General features: G+C 43.8%; 1 long non-coding RNA gene across 1 annotated transcript in view; it reads right to left on the bottom strand.

Moving 5' to 3' along the window:
- The window catches only part of LOC120040193, a 129,175-nt gene extending 123,706 nt beyond the window's left edge, over nt 1-5,469 (bottom strand). The window contains exon 1 of the long non-coding RNA XR_005475587.1: nt 5,326-5,469. This is a non-coding gene — a long non-coding RNA (uncharacterized LOC120040193). The remainder of the gene's footprint in view (nt 1-5,325) is intronic.
- Nucleotides 5,470-14,100: the final 8,631 nt, after the last annotated feature.

The raw sequence follows: 14,100 nt of genomic DNA, 5'->3' as shown, positions 1-14,100 counted from the left end.
CTATCACTGGTCAGTCAGCCGACACAAACCTTCCCACCTCATACTACACTATCACTGGTCAGTCAGCCGACACAAACCTACCCACCTCATACTACACTATCACTGGTCAGTCAGCCGACACAAACCTACCCACCTCATACTACACTATCACTGGTCAGTCAGCCGACACAAACCTACCCACCTCATACAACACTATCACTGGTCAGCCGCCACAAAAGTACCCACCTCATACTACACTATCACTGGTCAGCCACCACAAATCTACCCACCTCATACTACACTATCACTGGTCAGCCACCACAAATCTACCCACCTCATACTACACTATCACTGGTCAGTCACCACAAACCTACCCACCTCAAACTACACTATCACTGGTCAGTCACCACAAACCTACCCACCTCATACTACACTATCACTGGTCAGCCACCACAAACCTACCCACCTCATACTACACTATCACTGGTCAGCCACCACAAACCTACCCACCTCATACTACACTATCACTGGTCAGCCACCACAAACCTACCCACCTCATACTACACTATCACTGGTCAGCCGCCACAAACCTTCCCACCTCAAACTACACTATCACTGGTCAGCCACCACAAACCTACCCACCTCATACTACACTATCACTGGTCAGCCGCCACAAACCTACCCACCTCATACAACACTATCACTGGTCAGCCACCACAAACCTACCCACCTCATACTACACTATCACTGGTCAGCCGCCACAAACCTACCCACCTCATACAACACTATCACTGGTCAGCCACCACAAACCTACCCACCTCATACTACACTATCACTGGTCAGTCACCACAAACCTACCCACCTCATACTACACTATCACTGGTCAGTCAGCCGCCACAAATCTACCCACCTCATACTACACTATCACTGGTCAGCCACCACAAACCTACCCACCTCATACTACACTATCACTGGTCAGTCAGCCGCCACAAATCTACCCACCTCATACTACACTATCACTGGTCAGCCACCACAAACCTACCCACCTCATACTACACTATCACTGGTCAGTCAGCCGCCACAAATCTACCCACCTCATACTACACTATCACTGGTCAGCCGCCACAAACCTACCCACCTCATACTACACTATCACTGGTCAGCCACCACAAACCTACCCACCTCATACTACACTATCACTGGTCAGCCACCACAAACCTACCCACCTCATACTACACTATCACTGGTCAGCCGCCACAAACCTACCCACCTCATACTACACTATCACTGGTCAGCCACCACAAACCTTCCCACCTCAAACTACACTATCACTGGTCAGCCACCACAAACCTACCCACCTCATACTACACTATCACTGGTCAGCCACCACAAACCTACCCACCTCATACTACACTATCACTGGCCAGCCAGCCGACACAAACCTACCCACCTCATACTACACTATCACTGGTCAGTCAGCCACCACAAACCTACCCACCTCAAACTACACTATCACTGGTCAGTTACCACAAACCTACCCACCTCATACTACACTATCACTGGCCAGCCGCCACAAACCTACCCACCTCAAACTACACTATCACTGGTCAGCCACCACAAACCTACCCACCTCATACTACACTATCACTGGTCAGCCGCCACAAACCTACCCACCTCATACAACACTATCACTGGTCAGCCGCCACAAACCTACCCACCTCATACTACACTATCACTGGTCAGCCAGCCGACACAAACCTACCCACCTCATACTACACTATCACTGGTCAGCCGCCACAAACCTACCCACCTCATACTACACTATCACTGGTCAGCCACCACAAACCTACCCACCTCATACTACACTATCACTGGTCAGCCACCACAAACCTACCCACCTCATACTACACTATCACTGGTCAGCCACCACAAACCTACCCACCTCAAACTACACTATCACTGGTCAGCCACCACAAACCTACCCACCTCAAACTACACTATCACTGGTCAGTCACCACAAACCTACCCACCTCATACTACACTATCACTGGCCAGCCGCCACAAACCTACCCACCTCATACTACACTATCACTGGTCAGCCACCACAAACCTTCCCACCTCAAACTACACTATCACTGGTCAGCCACCACAAACATACCCACCTCATACTACACTGTCACTGGTCAGCCAGCCGACACAAACCTACCCACCTCATACTACACTATCACTGGTCAGCCACCACAAACCTACCCACCTCAAACTACACTATCACTGGTCAGTCGCCACAAACCTACCCACCTCATACTACACTATCACTGGTCAGCCGCCACAAACCTACCCACCTCATACTACACTATCACTGGTCAGCCACCACAAACCTACCCACCTCATACAACACTATCACTGGTCAGCCACCACAAACCTACCCACCTCATACTACACTATCACTGGCCAGCCAGCCACCACAAACCTACCTCATACTACACTATCACTGGCCAGCCAGCCACCACAAACCTACCCACCTCATACTACACTATCACTGGTCAGCCACCACAAACCTACCCACCTCATACAACACTATCACTGGTCAGCCACCACAAACCTACCCACCTCATACAACACTATCACTGGCCAGCCAGCCACCACAAACCTACCCACCTCATTCGACACTACAAAGAAGACAAGGTACATAAAGAAACAATGTGGTTCCGTGGCCTGTAGAGTACAGGTTTAAATGGGCAAGGTTATATACACAGGTTATAAACACAGGTTATAAACACAGGTTATATACACAGGTTATATACACAGGTTATATACACAGGTTATAAACACAGGTTATAAACACAGGTTATAAACACAGGTTATATACACAGGTTATATACACATGTTGTATACACAGGTTATATACACAGGTTATATACACAGGTTATAAACACAGGTTATAAACACAGGTTATAAACACAGGTTATAAACACAGGTTATATACACAGGTTATAAACACAGGTTATATACACAGGTTATTAACACAGGTTATATACACAGGTTGTATACACAGGTTATATATACAGGTTATAAACACAGCTTATATACACAGGTTATTAACACAGGTTATATACACATGTTGTATACACAGGTTATATACACAGGTTATAAACACAGGTTATATACACAGGTTATTAACACAGGTTATAAACACAGGTTATATACACAGGTTATATACACAGGTTATAAACACAGGTTATATACACAGGTTATATACACAGGTTGTATACACAGGTTATAAACACAGGTTATAAACACAGGTTATATACAGTAGCTCTGTAGTGAAATGACAACCTAGTATAAATGTCAACTCCATAGCAGCAGCCATCCACAGTACAGAGAACTGTGTACACTGAACAATGGTAAGCCTCTGTATGTGCAACAACACCATGGGAAATATTTGCATACATAACCAACACATTGGCCTATCAGGTATTGAGATGAAACATGATGGCTGCAACAAGAATTATATTATCATCAAAATCAAATCAAATCAAATTGGATCGTTCACATACAAGTGTTTAGCAGATGTTATTGCGAGTGTAGCGAAATGCTTGTGCTTCTAGTTCCGACAGCGCAGCAGTATCTAACAAGTAATATCTAACAAGTAACATCTGTCAAGTAATATCTAACAAGTAATATCTAACAAGTAACATCTGTCAAGTAATATCTGTCAAGTAATATCTACCAAGTAATATCTAACAAGCTATATCTAACAAGTAATATCTACCAAGTAATATCTAACAAGTAATATCTAACAAGTAATATCTGTCAAGTAATATCTAACAAGTAATATCTAACAAGTAATATCTAACAAGTAATATCTGTCAAGTAATATCTAACAAGTAATATCTAACAAGTAATATCTAACAAGTAATATCTGTCAAGTAATATCTGTCAAGTAATATCTAACAAGTAATATCTAACAAGTAATATCTGTCAAGTAATATCTGTCAAGTAATATCTAACAAGTAATATCTAACAATTTCACAACAAATAAGATCATCAAGATTGTGATTATAATTGTGATCCAACAAATCTTCATTTTTTGATTGGACACAGAGGTGCAGCAAATACTTCACCTCTTGACATGTTACTGCATTGCAAAACGGCCTCCAGACATGTTTTTTTATATGCATTATTATGCACATAAGCAAGCTGGTGTATGCTAAAGTACGACAACGTGTATTCTTGTTTTACTGCAGGCTTGCATGTTGTTGAAAAATAATTTCGCAGTATCAAGTGTCCTTCAATGGATTGCAAAGTTACTGTAACATTTTACAGCATAATGTTTTTTATTTCGGCAACACTGAAACACTCTTTGACCAACCACCTTCGTTTCTAGATACTGGATCAAATGTAACCATGTAATAACAGTGTAGTGGTTGTGGCATGTAACAGTCTGTAGGATATCCTCTAGGGAAGACAGGTCTTACTATGCAAATCTTACTATGCATTGTGCAATTCCTGACTGTAAACAGAGTATAAATACCTCGCTATCACAACCCGGGATCCCTACAGTCCTGTTATATAACCACCAAAGCTAGGATGAGTGACATCACGCCACGGGTAGTCGAGCAATCACTAGACACATTCAGGAGACCCAATGTCCTTTACAAACCAGCCAGAGTCAATGAAAAGGGATTGTAGCCTAACCGAGTAGATAACATTTTCTCTCCCCCCCAAATTAAGGGAATATCGTGTACTATATATTTGTATAATGACGCCGGTTACATTAGGTGGACTAGGGTTAGTTGGCTTGCCCTGTTTTTGAAGAATAAAAAACACTTCCGTGATGGAATTAGAAACTAAAATGTGTCGCATGAGGGGACATGCGGCCACGTTGGCTACTCACGTACCACAACCATTTTAAAAGTGGACGGTTGAAGGCTATCCTATAAATATGTATTTTACTATTCTTTATGCAATGTTTCTGGGTGGGGTGGCGCAGTTAGCTTGCCTGTCCTACACACCAACCCGCCTGTAAAACACTCCTTGCTCGTTTTCAAGTCCGCGAAACCACCGCTCTCTTGTGTCAAACTTAATAGTTCGTTTGCATTTTTTGTTCGAAATGACAAGTGCATGACTGTAAACCACAAACAACCCTCTATGCTTCGGACACAAAAAAAATAGGCCAGAGTGCGAAGTAAACATTTTCAAAGGCTTTGGAAATAAACGAACGCTCTCTTTGCGCGTACGCCTTCCTTCCAGTTCCAGCCATTTTCTCTACCTCTACCGCTTAGCAAAAAAAAAGTGACACAAAAAATGACACAGACTGAGAGTATAGACAGAGCTAGGACTTACTGTACGGTGTAATGGTCTGGTAAGAGCGGTCTCTCCTTGTTGCCAGGGCTTCCTGTTCCTGCGCTGACGGTGGAATCGTCTCCCTCCACTCCTAATGATGTCTGCAGCGCGGAGCTAACAGCTCCACCGTTCTATGCCGCCACCTTCAGAGAGAGAGATAGGGAGGGAGAGAGGGCGAGGGGGAGGGAGGGAGAGAGAGGGTGAGAGAGGGAGGGAGAGAGGGAGGGAGGCAGAGAGAGGGTGAGAGGGGGAGGGAGGCAGAGAGAGGGTGAGAGAGGGAGGGTGAGAGGGAGGGAGGCAGAGAGAGGGTGAGAGAGAGGGTGAGAGGCAGAGAGAGGGTGGGAGAGTGAGTAGTGTGTTTGTGACTGTGTGTATGTGTGTGTGTGTGTGTGTGTGTGTGTGTGTGTGTGTGTGTGTGTGTGTGTGTGTGTGTGTGTGTGTGTGTGTGTGTGTGTGTGTGTGTGTGTGTGTGTGTAATACAAATATGGAGCAGTTGGCAGGCTTAGTGGTAACTCAGGGTTTGTACTCTGCTCTGTACAGAATTTAGTAGAAGGGAAACAAACAACTGACAGGAAAATAAATGAAGTCCACGAATAGTGAATCACTAGACTAAAACCTTCAACATGTCGATGGGATTTATTCTTTCCGTATTTAGCTCATATACTATTAGAATTGATTGCATTATTGCATTACCATGTAGGCCTATAGCCTGCCTTGTGCTTGAAAGCAACAGTTACTTTAAGCTCCCTCATACCAACTCAACAGAACAGAAAACTACGACTGGTGCTTAATGTAGTGTGGAGACGGCAATCTGAAAGCCTAGAAGATGACGGGCTGGCTGACTGGCTAACTGGCTGAATGACTGGCTGGCTGACTGGCTAACTGGCTGAATGACTGGCTGAATGGCTGAATGACTGGCTGGCTGACTGACTGACTAACTGGCTGGATGACTGGCTAACTGGCTGAATGACTGGCTGGCTAACTGGCTGAATGACTGGCTGGCTGACTGTCTAACTGGCTGAATGACTGGCTGGCTGACTGTCTAACTGGCTGAATGGCTAAATGACTGGCTGGCTGACTGGCTAACTGGCTGGATGACTGGCTGAATGACTGGATGAATGGCTGAATGACTGGCTGGCTGACTGGCTAACTGGCTGAATGACTGGCTGGCTGACTGTCTAACTGGCTGGCTGACTGGCTAACTGGCTGAATGACTGGCTGGCTGACTGGCTAACTGGCTGGCTGACTGGCTAACTGGCTGAATGACTGGCTGGCTGACTGGCTAACTGGCTGAATGACTGGCTGGCTGACTGGCTAGCTGACTGGCTAACTGGCTGAATGACTGGCTGGCTGACTGGCTAACTGGCTGAATGACTGGCTGGCTGACTGGCTGAATGACGGGCTGGCTGACTGGCTAACTGGCTGAATGACTGGCTGGCTGACTGGCTAACTGGCTGGCTGACTGGCTAACTGGCTGAATGACTGGCTGGCTGACTGGCTAACTGGCTGAATGACTGGCTGGCTGACTGGCTAGCTGACTGGCTAACTGGCTGAATGACTGGCTGGCTGACTGGCTAACTGGCTGAATGACTGGCTGGCTGACTGGCTGAATGACGGGCTGGCTGACTGGCTAACTGGCTGAATGACTGGCTGGCTGACTGGCTAACTGGCTGAATGACTGGCTAACTGCCTGAATGACTGGCTGGCTGACTGGCTAACTGGCTGAATGACTGGCTGGCTGACTGGCTAACTGGCTGAATGACTGGCTGGCTGACTGGCTAGCTGACTGGCTAACTGGCTGAATGACTGACTGGCTGACTGGCTAACTGGCTGAATGACTGGCTGGCTGACTGGCTAACTGGCTGAATGACTGGCTGGCTGACTGGCTAACTGGCTGAATGACTGGCTGGCTGACTGTCGTCAAACTGTGAAAGGAACAACTTGTTGGATCTCAAGTGCTAGCTAATATGTGTTGTTTTACTCCTGTCTCGTCAACAGTCACTCGTTGTTATGAAACATACTTTTTTTTAGTTAAAACCACGGAATTACATCAGTTGAAGAAGATTTAATTTTAGTGTTGAAATTCAGTTGGCCAAGGGGATACTTTTGGTCTGATGCGAAGTCACTTTGAGTATAAATATATACCCAGACTGGTGAAACATTTGAATTATTATTCATTTTTCCCCTGTCATGACATGTGTAAAGGTTATATGATCAATTCATTGATTTTACCATATAGTAGTTCTTATGATGTGCGTCCCACATCCACCCACGCACCCCATCCTGATTGTCCTTGTGTAACAGTATTGCTTCCGTCCCTCTCCTCGCCCCTGTCTGGGCTCGAACCAGGGACCCCCTGCACACATAGACAACGGCCACCCTCGAAGCGTCGTTACCCATCGCTCCACAAAAGCCGCGGCCCTTGCAGAGCAAGGGGAACAACTACTTCAGGTCTCAGAGCGAGTGACGTCATCGATTGAAACGCTATTAGCGCGCACCACCGCTAACTAGCTAGCCATTTCACATCGGTTACACTTGCAGGGTAAATATAATTTCCCCAATGTCTTTTCTCTTATGAGGGACTCGACCAAATAGCACCCACCTTTGGCCTGAGGCATTTACAATCCCATGAATAGCTGTGATTACAGCAGAATAATCTTTATAACCCTCTGTTATAACAGTGACAGGAGAATAATCTTTATAACCCTCTGTTATAACAGTGACAGAAGAGTAATCTTTATTAACCTCTGTTATAACAGTGACAGAAGAGTAATCTTTATTAACATCTGTTATAACAGTGACAGAAGAGTAATCTTTATTAACCCTTGTTATAACAGTGACAGAAGAGTAATCTTTATTAACCTCTGTTATAACAGTGACAGAAGAGTAATCTTTATTAACCTCTGTTATAACAGTGACAGAAGAGTAATCTTTATTAACCTCTGTTATAACAGTGACAGAAGAGTAATCTTTATTAACCTCTGTTATAACAGTGACAGAAGAGTAATCTTTATTAACCTCTGTTATAACAGTGACAGAAAGACACCTATTATTGCTCATTGACAGAGTACATGATTGCATCCACATTTGAATTTGTAAAATAAACCTATAAATAAAGTATTCAATGCTCTAGTATTTTATTCTCAGAACCTTCATACACACGGTAGCAGAAAGAACGCAGTGAAACTTGATTCCTAGCATGAAAGAGAGCCACTGCAAGAGGACAGAGAGTGACGAGAGAGAGAGGGAGAGAGAGAGAGCAAGATAGAGAGAGAGAGCAAGAAAGAGAGAGAGAGAGCAAGAGAGAGAGAGAGAGAGCAAGAGAGAGAGAGAGAGAGAGAAAGAGAGAGAGAAAGAAATAGAGAGAGAGAGAAAGAGAGAGAGAAAGAGAGAGGACGAGAGAGAGAAAGAAAGAGAGAGGACGAGAGAGAGAGAAAGAGAGAGGACGAGAGAGAAAGAAAGAGAGAGAGAAAGAGAGAGGACGAGAGAGAGAGAGAAAGACAGAGCAAGAGAGAGAGAGAGAGAGAAAGAGAGAGACAGAGCAAGAGAGAGAGAGAGAGAGAGACATACAGTATATTCTTTATATTTTCTGTAGTTCCTTGGAATAGGCCACATTCCCTCACTCAGTAGTTGGTGTGGATTCTGTAGACTGTAAATGTGCATATTACATGTGCATATTACGTGTGCATATTACATGTGCATATTACATGTGCATATTACAGCTAAAGTAGTTTGGAAATGTTTGATATTTTGTCCTAAATAAACCCTGACAAGTTGAGTTCTGTCTGTACCTGTCCCATAGGGCTGTCTGTCTGTCAGAATACAGAGCTCACCACCTCCTTTCTGCTGCCCTCTCTGTGACATCTCAAACCCACTCACCTGATCTACTAGTCCCTACACCCCCTGCTGGGGAATGGTGGAAGTGTTTCAACTTCAGAGATGGAATTAAAGTGGCAGTATGTGCTGTACAGCTGCTCATGATACTGTAATAATGGGCGCAACATTCACTGGGAACGGGGGGGGGGGGGGGGGTTGGGCATTACAGTTTTATCATTGTAATGTGACACAAAACAAGTCAACGGTGTGCATTAGGACCATGCGGACGCCTCAGATAGGGCGGGTGGGCTGTTTGGAGTGTTTATGTCACCCCCACTTCTAAAACCAAAGTTGCTCCCCTGATTGTAATACAGTAGCTATAACAACACTGAACAAGGTATACACACATACATATGGTCTACTATCTGAGGTTAAAAAATCTATACATTATATAATATAATCCAATATACTTTTAACAAACTGCGGTGTGGGTAGCTCAGTTAACTTAAACTACTGGGCCATTGGTGGAGCACTATCTCAATTGTAAAGTGAAATTACGCCCTTTCTGGCCCAGCCCAGAGCTTAAAGGTTGGCCTTTTGGCAGCTAATTTGAAAGACAAAAACTCTGCCGTCTCTATGCCCTTTCTGACACATCCACCGTGCTTCTGCAGTCACTGACAGCTAGGGGAAATTAAGGGCCAGATTACAGGCGGAGAGTTCCTAATCTCAGCATTGAGAGCGTCCAATTTAATCAACGTGTTCTGTGTAGACAGATTAGTGCTAACCTGGGGACTCCTGATGTGATTGTTGAATGTTTAATTAGTGGGTCTAAAATCCTTCGGATCACAGAGTCAGCAAGACATCGTACCCCCTTTCTCTATCTCTCTCCCCCTGAGAGAAAGAGCGAGATTGAGAGAAAGAGAGAGAGAGAGACAAAGCAGGGGAGGGAGAGAGAGAGAGACAAAGCAAGGGAGAGAGAGACAAAGCAAAAGAGAGAGAGAGAGCGAGAGAGAGAGAGGGAGAAAGCTAGTGAGAGATGGAAAGAGAGAGAGACAGTAAGAGGGAGAGAGAGAGACAGTAAGAGGGAGAGAGTATATATATATAGAGAGAGAGAGAGAGAGAGAGCGCGAGAGATGGATAGAGAGAGAGATGGATGGAGAGAGAGAGAGAGAGAGATGCTGAGAAGTGGAGAGAGAGAAGAAGAGATTCAAAGGGGCTTTGAGTAATTCACATTCTGTGTGGAGAGAGATAGTGATGTGTTGGAAGTCGCTGTCACTGATGCCAGGAGCAACATGGTGCGGATGTACCGATATAGCATGAACAAAGGACTCTGAGCCACAGACAGACTCCTCACAGCTAGCTAATTAGTCTGGATCTGTAGCAATGTGTCTGTGTAAGTTTACAGTGTGACATGGATTACCTCACTTTCACCATGTATTGAAAGTAAGTGAACGCACATGTAAACAATACATACATTTTAAACTACCAGATCAGGCTGATGAACAAGACTGTTTTTGTCTAGACTTTTTAAATATTTAGTTAACCTGAAATTACCAAAGTGAGGCTATGTTTTTGTGTGTGTGTGTGTGTGTGTGTGTGTGTGTGTGTGTGTGTGTGTGTGTGTGTGTGTGTGTGTGTGTGTGTGTGTGTGTGTGTGTGTGTGTGTGTGTGTGTGTGTGTGTGTGTGTGTGTGTGAATATGTGTGTGTCTACACTACCAGTCAAAAGTTTGGACACACCAACTCATTCAAGGGTTTTTCTTTATTTGTACTATTTTCTACATTGTAGAATAATAGTGAAGACATCAAAACTATGAAATAACACATATGGAATCATGTAGTAACCAAAAAAGTGTTAAACAAATCGAAATATATTTTATATTTGAGATTCTTCAAAGTAGCAACCCTTTGATTTGATGACAGCTTCGCACACTCTTGGCATACTCTCAACCAGCTTCATGAGGTAGTCACCTGGAATGCATTTCAATTAACAGGTGTGCCTTGTTAAAAGTTAATTTGTGGAATGAATGCGTTTGAGCCAATCAGTTGTGATGTGACATTGTAGGGATGGTATACAGAAAATAGCCCTATTTGGTAAAATACCAAGTCCATATTATGGCAAGAACAGCTAAAATTAGCAAAGAGAAAAGACAGTCCATCATTACTTTAAGACATGAAGGTCAATCAATACGGAACATTTCAAGAACTTTGAAATTTTCTTAAAGTGCTGTCGCAAAAACCATCAAGCGCTATGATGAAACTGGCTCTCATGAGGACCGCCACAGGAAAGGAAGACCCAGAGTTACCTCTGCTGCAGAGGATAAGTTCATTAGAGTTACCAGCCTCAGAAATTGCAAATAAATGCTTCACAGAGTTCAAGTAACAGACACATCTCAACATCAACTGTTCAGAGGAGACTGTGTGAATCAGGCCTTCGTGGTTGAATTGCTGCAAAGAAACCACTATCAAATGACACCAATAAGAAGAAGAGACTTGCTTGGGCCAAGAAACACGAGCAATGGACATTAGACCGGTGGAAATATGTCCTTTGGTCTGGGGTCCAAATTTGAGATTCTTGGTTCCAACCGGCGTGTCTTTGTGAGACGCCGAGTATGTGAACGGATGATCTCTGCATGTGTGGTTCCCACCGTGAAGCATGGAGGAGGTGGTGTGATGGTGTGGGAATGCTTTGCTGGTGACACTGTCGGTAATTTATTTAGAATTCAAGGCACACTTAACCAGCATGGTTACCACAACATTCTGCAGAGATATGCCATTCCATCAGGGTTGTGCTTAGTGGGACTATCATTTGTTTTTCAACAGGACAATGACTCAACACACCTCCAGGCTGTGTAAGGGCTATTTGACCAATAAGGAGAGTGATGGAGTGCTGCATCAGATGACCTGACCTCCACACTCACCTGACCTCAATCCAATTGAGATGGTTTGGGATGAGTTGGACCGCAGAGTGAAGGAAAAGCAGCCAACAAGTGCGGGAACTCCTTCAAGACTGTTGGAAAAGCATTCCAGGTGAAGCTGGTTGAGAGAATGCCAAGAGTGTGCAAAGCTGTCATCAAGGCAAAGGGTGGCTATTTGAAGAATCTCAAAAATAAAATATATTTGTTTTTGTCACGTTCTGACCTTAGTTCCTTTGTTTTGTCTTTTGTTTTAGTATGGTCAGGGCGTGAGTTGGGTGGGTTGTCTATGTTAGTTTTTCTATGATTTTCTATTTCTGTGTTTGGCCTGATATGGTTCTCAATCAGAGGCAGCTGTCAATCGTTGTCCCTGATTGGGAACCATATTTAGGTAGCCTGTTTTCTGTTGGGTTTTGTGGGTGGTTATTTTCAGTCTTTGTGTGTCTGCACCAGACAGAACTGTTTTCGGTTGTTTCTTTGTTATTTTGTTATTCAGTGTTCTGTTTTGATGATTATTAAACATCATGAACACTTACCACGCTGCACCTTGGTCCTCACCTTCTTCCACCAACGACAGCCGTTACAGTTTTACATTTTTCTGGTTACTACATGATTCCATATGTGTTATTTCATAGTTTTGACGTCTTCACTATTATAATACAATGTAGAAAACAGCAAATATAAAGAAAAACCCTTGAATGAGTTGGGGTTCTAAAACTTTTGACTGGTAGTTTGTGTGAGTGAGTGTGTGTGTATACAAGCTTCATGTGTAGCATCATCTCCACCATCCTCATTTCTGTCTGTTCTGTCTGTTCTGTCTGTTCTGTCTGTTCTGTCTGTTCTGTCTGTTCTGTCTGTTCTGTCTGTCTGTCTGTCTGTCTGTCTGTCTGTCTGTCTGTCTGTCTGTCTGGTACAGTAGCTCATGACTATGACAGAGCAGAAGAATAGTTTAATTATTGACCAGTCAACCCTAGCTGAGAGACATCACCCCATTGTGTCCTGTACCGTACAGCATGTTCCCCTACTCTCAGAACACACAACGTTCCTCTCCCTCTCCTCTCAGAATGGGTTCACCCAGGAGTCAGCTGTATTATGGACAAGGACTATACACACGCACGAACACACCCACATTTATTTTACTATCCTTGGAGGGACCAAACAATTGATTCCCATTCAAAATCCTATTTTCCCTAATCCCTAACCTAATCCTAAACGCCTAACCCTAAACCTAACTCTAACCCTAACCCTAAACCTAACTCTAACCCTAAACCTAACTCGAACCCTAAACCTAACTCTAACCCCTAAACCTAACTCTAACCCCTAAACCTAATTCTATCTCCAATTGTAAACCTAAACCCTTAAGCGTAATATAACCTTTTTCCATGTGGTGACCGGCGAAATGTTCCCACTTGGTCAAGTTTTCTGGTCCCCACAAGGATATTAAAACTAAACACACACACACACGCACGCACACACACACACACACACACACACACAGACACACACATACATACATACATACATACAGTTTAAAGCGGACGTTTACACACAATTAGTCATTAGAACTTGTTTTTCAGCCACTCCACAAATGTCTTGTCAAACTAAAGTCGGTTAGGACATCTACTTTCTGCATGACACAAGTAATTTTCCCCAAAATATTGTTTAAAGATTTTTTCACTTATAATTCGCTGTATCACAATTCCAGTGGGTCAGAAGTTTACATACATTAAGTTGACTGCCTTTAAACAGCTTGGCAAATTCTATATCAAATCCTATATCGACATAACCTGAAAGGCCGCTCAGCAAGGAAGAAGACACTGCTCCAAAACCACCATAAAAAAGCCACACTACGGTTTGCAACTGCACATGGGGACAAAGATTGTACTTTTTAAATGTCAGGAATTGTGAAAAACTGATTTTAAATATATTTGGCTAAGGTGTATGTTAACTTCCGACTTCAACTGTATATCTGTCACGATCGTCAAAGGGAGAGAGAGAGGACCAAGGCGCAGCGCGTGAAAAATACATCTTCTCTTTATTATAAGA

The sequence above is a fragment of the Salvelinus namaycush genome, unplaced genomic scaffold (genome assembly GCF_016432855.1).
Source record: "Salvelinus namaycush isolate Seneca unplaced genomic scaffold, SaNama_1.0 Scaffold334, whole genome shotgun sequence".
Lineage (NCBI taxonomy): Eukaryota > Metazoa > Chordata > Actinopteri > Salmoniformes > Salmonidae > Salvelinus > Salvelinus namaycush.
Note: the sequence above shows the minus strand (reverse complement) of the source record. Positions and strands in the feature narration are given on the sequence as shown.